Genomic DNA, 13,238 nt, shown 5'->3' on the forward strand with positions numbered 1-13,238 from the left:
TTTGTTTGTTTTGTTCTTGCTTTTAGGCTAAAGATCTTTACATGTCCCAGGAGACCTTGCATGGTCTTCTTCTGGGTCTCTCCTCTCCCTCATGGCCCTGCCCTTTTCCAGGCTGAATCTCTGCCTCTCCTTCCCCCCACCATTTCCAGGGTGCTTCCTCCTTCCCCTTCCCTAGGATCCTTGAGCCTGCTCCTTGCTGTGCTGATTCCTTCTCAAGCTTTGCATCTCAGCTCTACCGTCCCTCCCTCAGCAAATTTTCCAGATCTCCCAAACCGGATCTGCATTCCTTTGTAGACTTCCCCATAGCACCCTAAGGTTTTCCTTCCTAGCACTTGTCACGATCTGGAAACACATACGTATTTCTCTTCTCCTTTGGTTAAGGCTCATCTCCTCCCCTCTTGTCTGTCCTCCTGATGGCAAGAACTGTGTCCGTTTCACCTGCCCTTGATTCTCCACCTTCCTGGTCACAAAGTGAAACATCAGTGAAGTTCTTCCCAATTTTTGCTGTAAGAAATAATGCTGAATTGAGCATTCTTGTGTGTCTTCCCCCTGCACAAGAGTTCTTCTAGAATGTATCCAAGAGTGGAGGATCTGCAATGGCATAAGATATGTGCCCCTTTGGCTGTCCTGAAATTGTGTCTGTCGGGGCTGTATCCTCCAGCCTGGAAGGAGCTTCCGTGGCTTTTCATCTTCGTCTTCACTTGATGTTACCCGAGTCTTAATTTTGGCTACTAATGGGAGTCAACTGGAAAGTCATAGTGCGATTTAATTTGTATTTCCTTCATTACCAACAAGACTGATCATCTTTTCGTAGGGGCCCCTTATGCTTCCTTTGAGAAATGTCTCTTTATGAATTTTGCCCATTTTTCTGTTGAATATTTCATTTTTTCTTCTTGCTTCATGGTTGTTTATATGTCCCCGATCCTAATTCCGTGTCTGTCATCTGTCTGTATGACAGGTTTCCTCTCCCAATTAGTGATCATCTTTTTAAACCTTCATTTATGGTGGCTTTTGGTGCACAAACATTTTTAATGTTAAGAAAGTCAAATTTGTCAATTATTTCCTTCATGGCTGTACTTTTTGTGTTTTGTTGAAGAAAACCTTTCCTACTCTGAAATAATGACATTTTCCTATGTTTTATTGTAGAAGTTTTAAACTGCCCCCCACCACCACCATGCCACATTGAAGCCATGAATTCACCTGGGATTTATTTATGTGTTTGGTGGGAGGTGAGGATCTGATTTACTTTTTTCCATTTAGGTAATTGATTCATTGACTAGCCCATCTTCTTCTTCTTCTCCTTCTTCTTTTTAGATTTTTATTTATTTATTTGACAGAAAGAGATCACAAGTAGGCAGAGTGGCAGGCAGAGAAAGGAAGAAGCAGGCCCCCTGCTGAGTGGAGAGCCTGATTTGGGGCTGATTCCAAGACCCTGGGATCATGACCTGAGCTGAACGCAGAGGCTTTAACCCACTGAGCCACCCAGGTGCCCCAACTAGCCCATCTTTTCAATATAGATTTGCAATGTGACCTCTGGCAAGTATGAAGTTTCCATGTTTGTGCAGGAATAGAAATCTTCTATATATGTTTCTGGGTTGGCTGTTCTGTCCCATTGATCTATGTTTCTATCCATGCACCCACACCATGCCATCTTAATTACATTGGCTCTACATGAAGTCCAAATACCAGCCAGGGCAAACTCTACTAACTTTGAAATTGTCTTGGCTTTTCCTGCTCCTTGTATGTATTTTTAGAATCTATTTGTCAAGTAAAATGAAAAACCTTTTGGACATTTGTTGGAGCTGAAAGGAATTTAAAAATTGATTTGGGGGTAATTAACATATTTATAATGTTGAATCTTACTATTTATGAACATAGCTTATCTCTCCATTACGGTGGCTTCCTCTAATGCTCTTTAATCAAATCTGACCAGTTACTACATAAAGATCTTGTAAAGCTGTTGTTAGATTTATTTTTTGTTTCCTCATGTTTGTAGCTAATATAAACGGAATTTTTAAAAATGACTTTTTCTAGCTCAGTGATGCTAAGACATACAAATGCATTTTATTTTTGCTTATTGATCCTCTATGCAATAATCTTGGCCAAACTCTTAGTTCTCATAATTCATCTGTACCTTCTCTTGGGGTTTACTATGCAGATAATTTTGTTTCTTCCTGTTCAATCTTTATTTCATTTCTTTTTCTTTTATTACTGTGTGGTTCAAACCTCTAACTGAATATTGAATAAAGGTATTCTCTACTGATGCAATTTCTTTTCGGGTTATAACCATAAAAAGTCTATTTGGATTCCCAATTTCCTTTTTCTTTCTTTGTGTTTTATTTTACACATTTTCTGTAATTGGTATGCCTTACACTCATTTTTCCTTTTATTTTCTTCAGAAAATAAATCCAAGCCTCTAGAAAAGATAAAAGAACAAGATGGTGAGTACCTACGCACCTTTCAGCTAGACTGACTGACCAACTGTTAACATTTTGTCACATTGGTTCCACCTCTGTGGTATAAATACACAGATATACACACATGTACACACACACAATTCCCTTTTACCAAACCATTCAAAACTTAGCTGCAAACATTGGAGTAGTCACTCCAAACACTTGAGCATGCACATCCCAAGAATAAGACTTTTCTATCCAACCTCATAGTATTACCCACCCTAGAACATCGATATGAATTCAGTAATTTCACCCAACCTGTAGTCCAGACTCCTAAGTGTCCAGTTATCCTCAAAACCTATTATATATATATTTTTTTAATTTTGGAATCCAATCAGATTCCACCCACTGGATTTGACCCTTATGTCTCTTTCATCTCCCCTAGTCTAGAACAGTTTTCCTCTCCTCTTCATTCTTGATTTGGCTTCCTTCCATGATCAGCGGGATGCAAGCTTTGTTCATCCTGCTTGCATGTAGCAAGAGTTCGTTTTTTCTTATTGTCGTATAACATTCTATGGTGCTTAGATCGTCCACAGTCTATTTTACCCATCTTAATGGTGGGAACTCGGACGGCTTCCTGTATTTTGCTCTTACTGACAGTGGGACTGATAACATCCTGGTACATGTCTCTCAGTGAATAGACTCATATACCCAAGAAGGGAATGTCTTATTTCTAATATACTTATTCTTTAATTAGTAGGCACCAGCCAGCTTCTTCATTGTCTTTGTTGTTGACTGCCAGCTCAATTCCACACTTAGCAGAGAATGCACTCTGAATGCTTCCAAGCTTTTGAATGCTTTGAGGCTTTTAACATTGATCAGCATATGTGAAACTTTGGTACCTATTCCATGTACAGTTGAAAAGTGTGTGCCTTTGGTCATCCTCAGCTTCAGTGTTCTCTATGTATTAACTGGGTCAAGTTTGTAAAGGGTACTTTCCAGATCTTCTGTATTCTTAAGGTTTCTTCTTTCTAACGGTTTTATCAGCAGCTGAGGAAGGTATCCTAGAGCCTCCTGCTATGATTGTGGATTTGTCTCCTTCTTTCAGTTCTGTCAAGTTGTGCTTTAAAAGTTATGATCTCAGGGACATGCAGATTTGAAACCATGATATCTTGCTGGTCTGTGTACCCTTTTATTCTATATAAGGTCCCTCTCTCCAGTAGCACTTCTTGTAAAGTATACTTTGTCCGACACAGTCTTTGATGAATCAGTTTTCATCGGGTTCCAATCTGCATGTTGCATCATTTTTTTATTCTTTTCCATTTAAACTCTCTATCTCCTTATGTTGAAGATATATTATGGCTCACACATCCCCTTCTGGAGTTTTGGCTCCATGTGAGGTCTCTAATGTGACTTCTTTACTGGGTTCCAGGCTATTTTTGGCATCTCTTGTCCTCTTAAAACTCAGGATCTGCCCACCAGGGATGAAAAGATATCTTTTAAAAATATCATTTTAGGGGGCACCTGGGTAGTTCAGTGGGTTAAAGCCTCTGCTTTTGGTTCAGGTCATGATCCTAGGATCCTGGGATTGAGCCCTGTGTTGGGCTCCTGCTCGGTGGGGATCCTGCTTCCTCCTCTCTCTCTCTCTGCCTGCCTCTCTACCTACCTGTGATATCTGTCAAATAAATAAATAAAATATTTTTTTAAAGTATCATTTTAATGTGATTTTAAAGCCATTTTATTGAGGTGTAATTGACACACCGAAGTTGTACATAATTCATGTATATACAACTTGATGAGTTTAGAAAAAAATATACACCCATGAAAAAATCACCATAGTCTCTGCCAGAAATAATCCATCACCTCCCCAAGTTCTTCCTGCCTTCTTTATTTATTATCAACCATTATTTTTTGTGTGTGATAAGAACACAACAGAAGGTCTACTCTCTTAACCAAATTTTGAATGTATAATGCAATATTGTTAACTAGAGAAATTGTGCCATGCGGGAGATCTCTAGGCCTTGCTCACCTTGGATAACTGAAACTTTGCACCCTTTGACTAATGGCACTCCATGTCCCTCTTCCCGGGCCCCTAGGTCCTATCATTCTGCTACTTGCTTCTATGAGTTTGACCTTTTAAGATTCCTTATATGAGTGGTATTGTGTAGTTGTTGTTTTTCTGTGGCTTATTCCACTTAGCAGAATGTCTTCTGGATTCATCCATGTTGTCATAAATGACAGAACTCCCTTCTTTTTCAGGGCTGAATAATATTCCATTGTATGTGTCTACCACATTTTCTTTGCTCATTCATCTGCCTACAGACACCATATGTTGATTTCATGCCTTAGCTGTTGTGAATAATGCCACGGGGAATAGGGACTGTGGATATCATTCTGAGATCCCGATTTCAGTTCTTATGGGTACATACCCAGAGTGAATATGACAGCTCTATATCGCAGTTTTTGAGGAGCCTTTGAGCAAACACTAAATCCAGCACTTGCTGACCCTCTGGTTAACATGTTCTGATTTTCTGCCCTCTGGGTATTTCCCTGACATTACTGTCTGCTCAATCATGCTTTAAAAAATATTTTACTTATACTCTCTCAAGCACTTTTAGATCTTTGTGTACTGAGAAAGGGATATTTTTGGATACTTGTTCTAAAACATTTTCTGAAAATAGAAGTCTCTTCTTCTTGTCATCCCCAACTGGGCTATTTGTCATTTTCTTATCAATTGGTAGGAAATCTCTACAAATGACTCTTTTATCTAGTATATATATTATACATTTGTCCTCTCAAGCATTGTCTTTGTCTTCAACTTTGTTTGCAGTATCATTATTTATAGAGAAAAATCAAATACTTATAAAACTAAATCAGTCTATTTTTCCCTTATGGCTCCTGGGTATCCATACATTACCAAATAAGGCATTATCCACACCTACACTTGATTTAATTTTAAAAAATTTTAGATTGTTACGTTAAGTTTTTAATCCATGTGGAATTTATTATTGTAGACAGTGGACAAAAAAGTTCTAACTTTATTCAATCCAGGTGCAGAATCAATTAGGCTGGCGTGATTTAGTAAATAAACAACTCGGCCCAGTGAGCTGAAATGTCACCTTCATTATGCATTATGTGCTCACATACCCTGGGGTCTATATTTGGACTCTCGATTTTGAACCAGTGATATATTTGTGTAGTTTGGTGCCAAAATCAGACTTCTTTCCGCGGTAGTACCATTAGACCTAAACCCTATTATATCCTAGAGCTAATTCCTCCTTATTATTACTTTTCGAAATTGTTCTTGGCATTCTTCAATATTTATGCTTTCATCTGAATTTTTAAATTACTTTTCCTGTTCCAAAGAATGATTATATTATTCTATTTTTGCACTATATTTTTATACTAAATTTGAGAGGAATTTTTCTTTCCATGCCCTCCTTTGGACTTTTTTGGTATGCTCATCTCATTCCGTTGCAGAATTACTATGCCCTGTCCACACAACATGCGGAGTCTTCTGTACACAGTCTCATGTAATCCTCACTACACTGGCCATGAAGGGATTACCGATATCCCCATTTTAGGTGAAGAGAGAGAAGGACAGAGAAATGAAGCAACACGCCCAAGCCCACAAGCGAAGCATGCGCGGGGCTTTCAGCCCAAGGTTCTGGATAACACGCTCACAAGGCCATGTGGGCATCTGAGAATTTTTCCCAATGCCTTCCAATTTATTCTCAGCCTCACATTTTCTGGTTCAAATGCTTGGGTTTTTAAGTGAGTAACTGTCCAAAGTCCACTTTGGGCACAATAAAAGATCTGCTCGGCCACACCTCTTGGGACATAGATTTCATGTCAAAGCCTGGACCAGCTCTTGGCTGGGGTCCAGTGTTCATTTATTTTTTTCCCCTCACTCAACCAGCAGGTGTGAGGGTATACCCAGCCTCTGCAAATGTCAGTCTTCATAGGTCACGGTGGCAGGTGCTGTGGGGATCAAAGAAGAGGAAGCCGGCTTTGACTTCATGAACTTACCATGTGGTTGAGGAGCAACGGACACAAGCGAGAGAGGCAAAGACTTAAATCACAGACCAAAACCTCCAACCCTGGACGAGCATCCGCAGTTCCCACTGCGTCCTCATGTCCAATGCCTAGAAGATATAACTCCCCCAAACCACCCAATTCTGCAAAGCCATCATGATTTTCCATTTGTTTTGCTTCTAATCAGATATTCCTTGTGAATGAAAGAATGAAGAAAATCAACAACACAGAAGGCCAAGCCACAAAAGCAAAGAAAGTGATCTAGTTCACACATTGGCATAAAACAATGCTCAGTGGGAAAAAGAAACCCAGTAAGGAACACCCCCCAACTGAGGCCAGTTCTGTAAAATCATCTTTGAAATAAAGAGGGGCCTTTTAGAACAATGTTCTTCTGAAATGAAAGAAAGTGGCTGTCTAGGGCACTAGAAGGGCTCCTTCCCTTGTCCAGACTCCTGTCTGAGAAGAGGACACGGAGGGCCAGGATGCCAGGAGAAGACCTGGGACTCAGGGGCTGGTTTTTGCTCCTGCTGGACTGAGTGTCTGTGCCCACCTGCTGGATCCCTCTGCTCTGGGCTCTGTACCGATGTTATTCTGGTTTTTAACTGGCCCATGTGCCTTATAATGAATTCATTTCAAATTGAGATCATATCTCCTAATTCGGAACCCCTGTTTCTCAAAACTATGATGTTTAAAGCTTAACAGGAATTTAGGGATCATTTCATTCATCATTTCCCAAGGAATCTTTCAAAGGGTTATATTCCTCAAGATCTTAATTTATTTTCCACAAAAAAAGGAGAGTACTGTTCTGAGGTCAAGAAAGCTTGGAAATGCAGGATTAAAGAAACTGAAGAGGTTCCTTTACTGTGGGGCTTTTTTTAAGGGCGCCTAACACCCTAATGTGTGCTTGAATTGCAAAGAGGGGCCACCATCAGAATTTCTTTAATTAACCCTGCACCTTTTTTCTCTAAATTGCACTGTCTTCTTGAGACATAGCGTTCCAAAGATCCCAGTGCAAGAAACTCTGGTCTCCCATTCTACAGATGAAAGATAGGAGCCTCAGAGCAGCAGATGGCTTGCTCTAAGTTCCCTGTTAACTGGTAGCTGATTCTGGAATCCTGACCCCGAATCTGGGGCTCTTCCAATTAAATAGCCCATTCTTTCTGAGCCAGAGGGGATTGAAAGGCATCCACCATAACATCAGGGTTAGATATGAAATAAATTCTGACTTTGCCCAAGAGGGCAGTTCAGAGAAGAAGGGGGGGGTGGTCTGCATGGTGGATGTGAAGGCTAGGAGCTCATCTCAGCTCCGTGTCCCCTCCCCCAGCCACAAAAACCCCTCTGTGATTGTTCCAGAGCTCTGTGATGCGGGCCTGGGCCTCCCTGTCCATGGCTCCTTCTCCGGGCCCCGCTGCCTAGTGCCCCTCGGACGATGGACAGCCCTGCCTTCGCTCTTAACAGGCTTAACGCCCCATGGCAGAGCTCAAGCCTGTCTTCCTGGAGCAGCATCTCTCATCTGCTAGTTCTTGTGCAAGGAGTATCCTCCTTCTCTTTCCCTGCTTCCCCCAGAGGGATCATGTTTTATTAACACTGAGGAAAAATGGAGACATAGATCAAGTGGGAGGGAAAAAAAAAAAAAAAAGAAAGAAAGACGAAAGAAAGAAAGAAAGCAAAGCAGAGTCTCAGTCCCAGCAAAGACTGAGTCTGGTTTTTCTCTCTGTTTTTCCTAAGTCAGTTATTTGGTGTAGAGAGACACCGGGGACTGGAACTTAGGAAATCTAGACCAGCACTCTTCTAGGGAAAGGGCTGGGCAGGGCAGGGGAAGAGGGAGGACGAAGGCTTCTCTCCGTGAGTCTGGTGCAGAGCATGGGGCTAAAACCCCAAACGGAGTGATTCAGTAGCCACGGATTGGATTCTTCAGAGAGTTTGGGTCCCATGCATGGCACCAAGTCCCCTGTTCACCCACCAAGCTTTCGATCTTAGGTATCTCTGGGTCCAGCGGTTCCTCCGCGTTGGGGCTGACCTGGCAGGCAGGGCTGAGCCTCTGAGAGCCTCCCATCAGATGCTCTAGCAAAGCGGCGGGTGGGAGGCTGGAGCAGGGCGGGGAGGGTGGAATCTCCAGGTTCTCGGCGGTGCCCGGGCCAGAGGTGGTGGAACCGCGGCTCGGGAGGGGGGAGTCTCGCCGCTGGGTGGCGCTGTGAGCCGTCTAGGAAGGCGGACCCGTGGGCTCTGCGCCGGCATCCCCCCTGCATGCTCCACCGGACGGCTGTGAGGCGCCAGGGCCTGGGTTGAGCACTTTGTAAATGGTACAGCTCCCTCCGTGAGAGCCCCACGATTGCCCACGATTGCCCTGTGTACCCTGCATGCCCAGGCCTCCTGTAAGACCCCTTTGGTCCTGCCTTCATCAGGTCTAACTGACTCAGAGCTTGTCCGGATGAAGCCGGGGTGGCGATCGGCTGCTTTCTCTTAGGGAAAGGGGGGGGGGCACCTCCCCTTTTTCTGGCTTGGCCTGCAGCATCCCAGGGCCCCAGCCTGGGGCGGCCACTCGGGAGGGGAGCCCTAGGGAAGGGAGCCCAGAAACAAAACTGAAGCCCAGACTCAGAAAGTGTCCTGAGAGCTCTGCTGGGGGGTGAGACTCCACCAGTTCCTCCTGTCCTCTTCTGATCCTGGCCACAGCTGGTGTCTCTGCAGCCATGGGGACAGCTCTCTGCCGCAGTTCTGGCCAGATCCCCGCTGCCAGCCATGTGACAGAGGGGCCACCTGCCTTTTGGGGAGCCTGCAATGAGGCCGTCTCTGCTGGGTCCCAGGGCACCCACAGCTCCGTGGCCAGAGGTTTCTGCAGTGCGAGCTCCTTCTCTGGTCTCAACTTCTCCCCCACTTTGCTGCTCTTCTTGCTCATGGCTCGGAGCCACTCTTCCCCCAAAGCCTTTCCAGCTCAGGCTCCTCATTCTTCACGCCCCTGCCCTGACTCCCCTGCTCCCGGTCTCCAGGGCACGCTCAGATCCTAGAGCCTAGGCCCCTACCTGACCCTACCTTACTACTTCTTTGCCCTTCACTACCCACCACCAAACCTCTGTACTCCCCACCTTCAAACACGGCTCCCTGAGGCTGACCGGGTCCCACCCCCTGTGCTCTGGCTGGGAGAGGGCAGCCCCAGCGGCCCCGGCGGGCCAGGCTCTCTGCCCCTACCGTACGAGGCAAGGATCACTCCTGCCTCCTGTTCTTAATTATATTGTCTTATTTTCCATATCCTTGATGCTCTGGCACCTGGGGCCTCAGTGACAGGGAAGACACCCCTCTGAGGGCTAGCCAGTTCTTAGAGTTAGCCGATCTCTTGCCTCTGGGGGCACCTTTCACAGCCACACCCAGCAGTCCAGAGGACTTCCCTGCCAACTACCTCCTGCACTGAGTTCTCCCAGGTTGGACCAATATTCCCTGTCTGAATCAAGCCAGGATCAGGTAGAAGACAGCTCAGGACAGTCCCTCTATCCCAGAGCCCACTGGAATTATCCAAACTGTTGAGCTGGGTTGGCTGGCCTCAACCATTCCTTCCAGCAAAAATCACAGTGAAGGCTCGTGCCCATCTTTCCTCTCAATACTTCTGTCCTCTGACCTACCCCGGGGGGCTCTCCATGCAGTCCTTGTGATGTGCCATGCCTCCTGTTTCCAGGGACCCAAGACAGTCATTTCTGTGTCTGTGTATCTCACATACCTGATAGAAACACCCTGGGCACATTTCATGTCTGTCCATGTCAGCCTTCTTCTGGCGGCGGGCCTCTGCCAAGGTTGCATTACCTGTGATCTTCCCATATGCTGCTTTCTCTCTGTCCATAGAGGCCTCTCTCTCTGGGTCACTCTGCAACCAGGCAGCTCGGTGCTGGTGATCAGGAGCTCCTAGAGATGCGGGTCACAAAGAAGAGTGTGTTTGCACACTTGGAGGAAGAAAGAAAAAAAGGGCAGGACCACTGGGCTCAAAAACACTGAACCCAGACACGACACAGGATCCTGGGACTACCTTAGAGCCACCTGCTGACGAGCAGGACAACAGAGCCTCTCGGTGCTGCGTGGGCAAACCCAAGAAGCTGCCCCAAATCCCATGCCCTCGGGGAACCACTGACCATAGATACGGACTTGTTCCTCCAAGGACTCACCTCTCTTCACAGCAAGTCCCTGCTGGTTGCTGTCAGAGTTTCTGGTGGCAGTTCCCCACTAGAATCTTCCAGAATTCTTCCCAGTCCATTTTCAGGCTAATGGACCTTCGGCCCCAGCCTTTGCACCATCCCAAGACCCATTCCCCGCCCTTGCCCAGAACCTTGTGCCAACCACAGCCTTGCTAAAGGCCCAAGTCCAGCCTGGGGCCACTTTCAACCTTCCTACCCTCCCCTCACCATCTTCTCTGTCACCCCAGATTAGAGCCAGCAGAGTGGCCTTCCTTGAGGTCCCAGAAGGAAGTACAGTCTTTCACCTTGACTGAAAGTCAGTGGCCCCAATGGCCCTGGATGTAGAGGCAGGTAGCAGGTTTGGGGGGGGGTTCACCTTCTGGGGTCTCAAGAGTTCAGCAAAGCCATCGTGCTCCAGGTCTCAACCTTCTCCCATGCAGCCTTGTCTCTGCCTTTGGCCGGGGCTGGGGGGCTCCTTCCGCGCATCCAGAAGGTTCTCCTCTGTTCCTTCCCAGGGCAAAAGTTTCCAAGAAAAAGTGACAGTTCACTTAGAGAAAATCCGTTCGTCTCCTCCATCTCTGAAAAGGGCGGGCTCTTTCTCTTCCATGGTTGTTTGGAGCACAGTGTCTTCTAAATGTGCCCTGTGTGTATAGGTTTCTAGGAGCCCCGAAGCTTGGGCTTGGAGAAATCTAGAACCTAGCTTAGACTCTTGCTCAGTGTCTACTTTGGCTCCTGAAAAAATGGTCCCAGGTCATGGAAGAAGCTTCCACATCTCCACTGTCCTGGGTTTTTTCATTTGTACCTGTCCTATTTTTACATTTTATTTTCATGTCTATTTTTAAATACTTTTTAAAAAAAATACTTAATTTTTAAAATACTTAATTTTTACACAATACAATCATTGAAAAGAAAAGACATAAGAGAAAAGTAACATAAACACACCTGTGAGGCTTGTCAAAGTGAGAGAGCCCAGGGCACCCAACCCCAAGACTGGCTTACCCAGTTGCCCCTTCCGACACCGGACAGCTGTAGAGGGGGGTAGGACTGCAGAAGAAAAATACCAAGAACACTTGGTTGATGGTCATAAACTTAGGGCATGTGATACTTTTTGAAATTCAATGTTAATCATATCAAGTTGACATAAGTATTAGCAAATGTCCTTAACTTGGCGATAGTTTTGGAACAGATATCCTTTTGTTTCAAGGTTGTATCTTTCCTCGAAGAGACATGAACCAGTGTGTCGATAGGGATGCATACAATGAAGGAAAATTCTTTGAAGTTCTCAGTTCAGTGATTGGAAAACTTTTTTGGGTGGTAAAATAAATATAACATCATTTGCCATCTTAGCCATTTTAAAAGTAGACAGTTGAGTGGCAGTAAGTACATACACAGTGTTGTGCAGCCTTCACAACTACTGAGTTCCAGAACTTTCTCTTTTCCCTAAAAGGATATCCCATACCTATGAAGGAATCACTCCTCCTGCCTCCCTCCTCCTGACCCAGCAGCTGATAACCCACTAATCTCCTCTCTGTCTCTATGGGTTCTCCTATTCTGGATATTCCATATAAGTAAAATTATAAAATATGGGGCCTTTCGTGTTTGCTTCTTTCACTTAGCTTCATGTTTGGGGGGTTCGCGTTGTAGCGTGGATCGGTACTTCCTTCCTTTTTATGGCTGAATGATTTCCCACCGTTTGAATATCCTACATTTTTTATTCATTCATCAGTTGATGACTGTTTGGGCTGTTTCTACTCTTTATTATTCTAAATAGTGCTGCTATGAAATTCGTGTACAGATTTTGTTCGGACACTTGTTAACAACGCTTCTGGGTATGTACCCAGGGGTGGGGTGCTGGGTCATGTGGTCATTCTATGTTGAACTTTTTGAAGAACTGCTACACTCTTTTTCACAGGCTGCACCATTTTATAATCCAACCAGTCATGTATGAGGTTTCCAATTTCTCCACATCCTCTCTATTATTATTTTCTGTTTTGTTGATTTTAGCCATCCTACTGGGTATAGAGTTGTATCTCGTGGTGGTTTTGAGTTGCATTTCCTGAACGACAAATGACTGTGTGTCTTTCCACGGGCTTGTTGGCCTGTTGCCTATCTTCTTTGGTGAAGTGTCTGTTTAAGTCTCGTGTTCATTTTTAAATTGGGTTCTTCTTTTTTTTTTTTTTTTTTTTTTTAATGAATTGTAAGGGTTCTTAACACATTCTGGAGGCTAGATTCTCTCATCAGGATTTGTAAAGATTTTCCCATTCAGGGAATCATCTTTTCACTCTCTCGATGATATCCTTTGATGCACAAAAGTTCTTAATTTTGACAAGGTCCAATTTATTCATTTTTTCCCCCTTTAAATTGTTTTTCTATCTTCTGACTTCTGTTAAGACTATAGCGAGATTGGATGTCAATCTCATCATCTACTTGTGTAACTGTCTTCTTTTCTCCCGAGTTGCTTTAAGATATTATCTTTGCATTAGGGGTTCTGTAAGTTCATTGCCCCAAATCTAAGGGTTGGCTCTGAGGGTCACCTGTGCTTCTCAACATTAAAAGGAAATAATTACATTGGGGCAAGTGAGGAGTAAAGGGAACTACTGAACCCACTCATTCTGAATGGGTCATTCTGAACCCATGGCACAATGGAAAG

This window comes from Mustela nigripes, unplaced genomic scaffold, assembly GCF_022355385.1.
Source record: "Mustela nigripes isolate SB6536 unplaced genomic scaffold, MUSNIG.SB6536 HiC_scaffold_148, whole genome shotgun sequence".
Classification (NCBI taxonomy): domain Eukaryota; kingdom Metazoa; phylum Chordata; class Mammalia; order Carnivora; family Mustelidae; genus Mustela; species Mustela nigripes.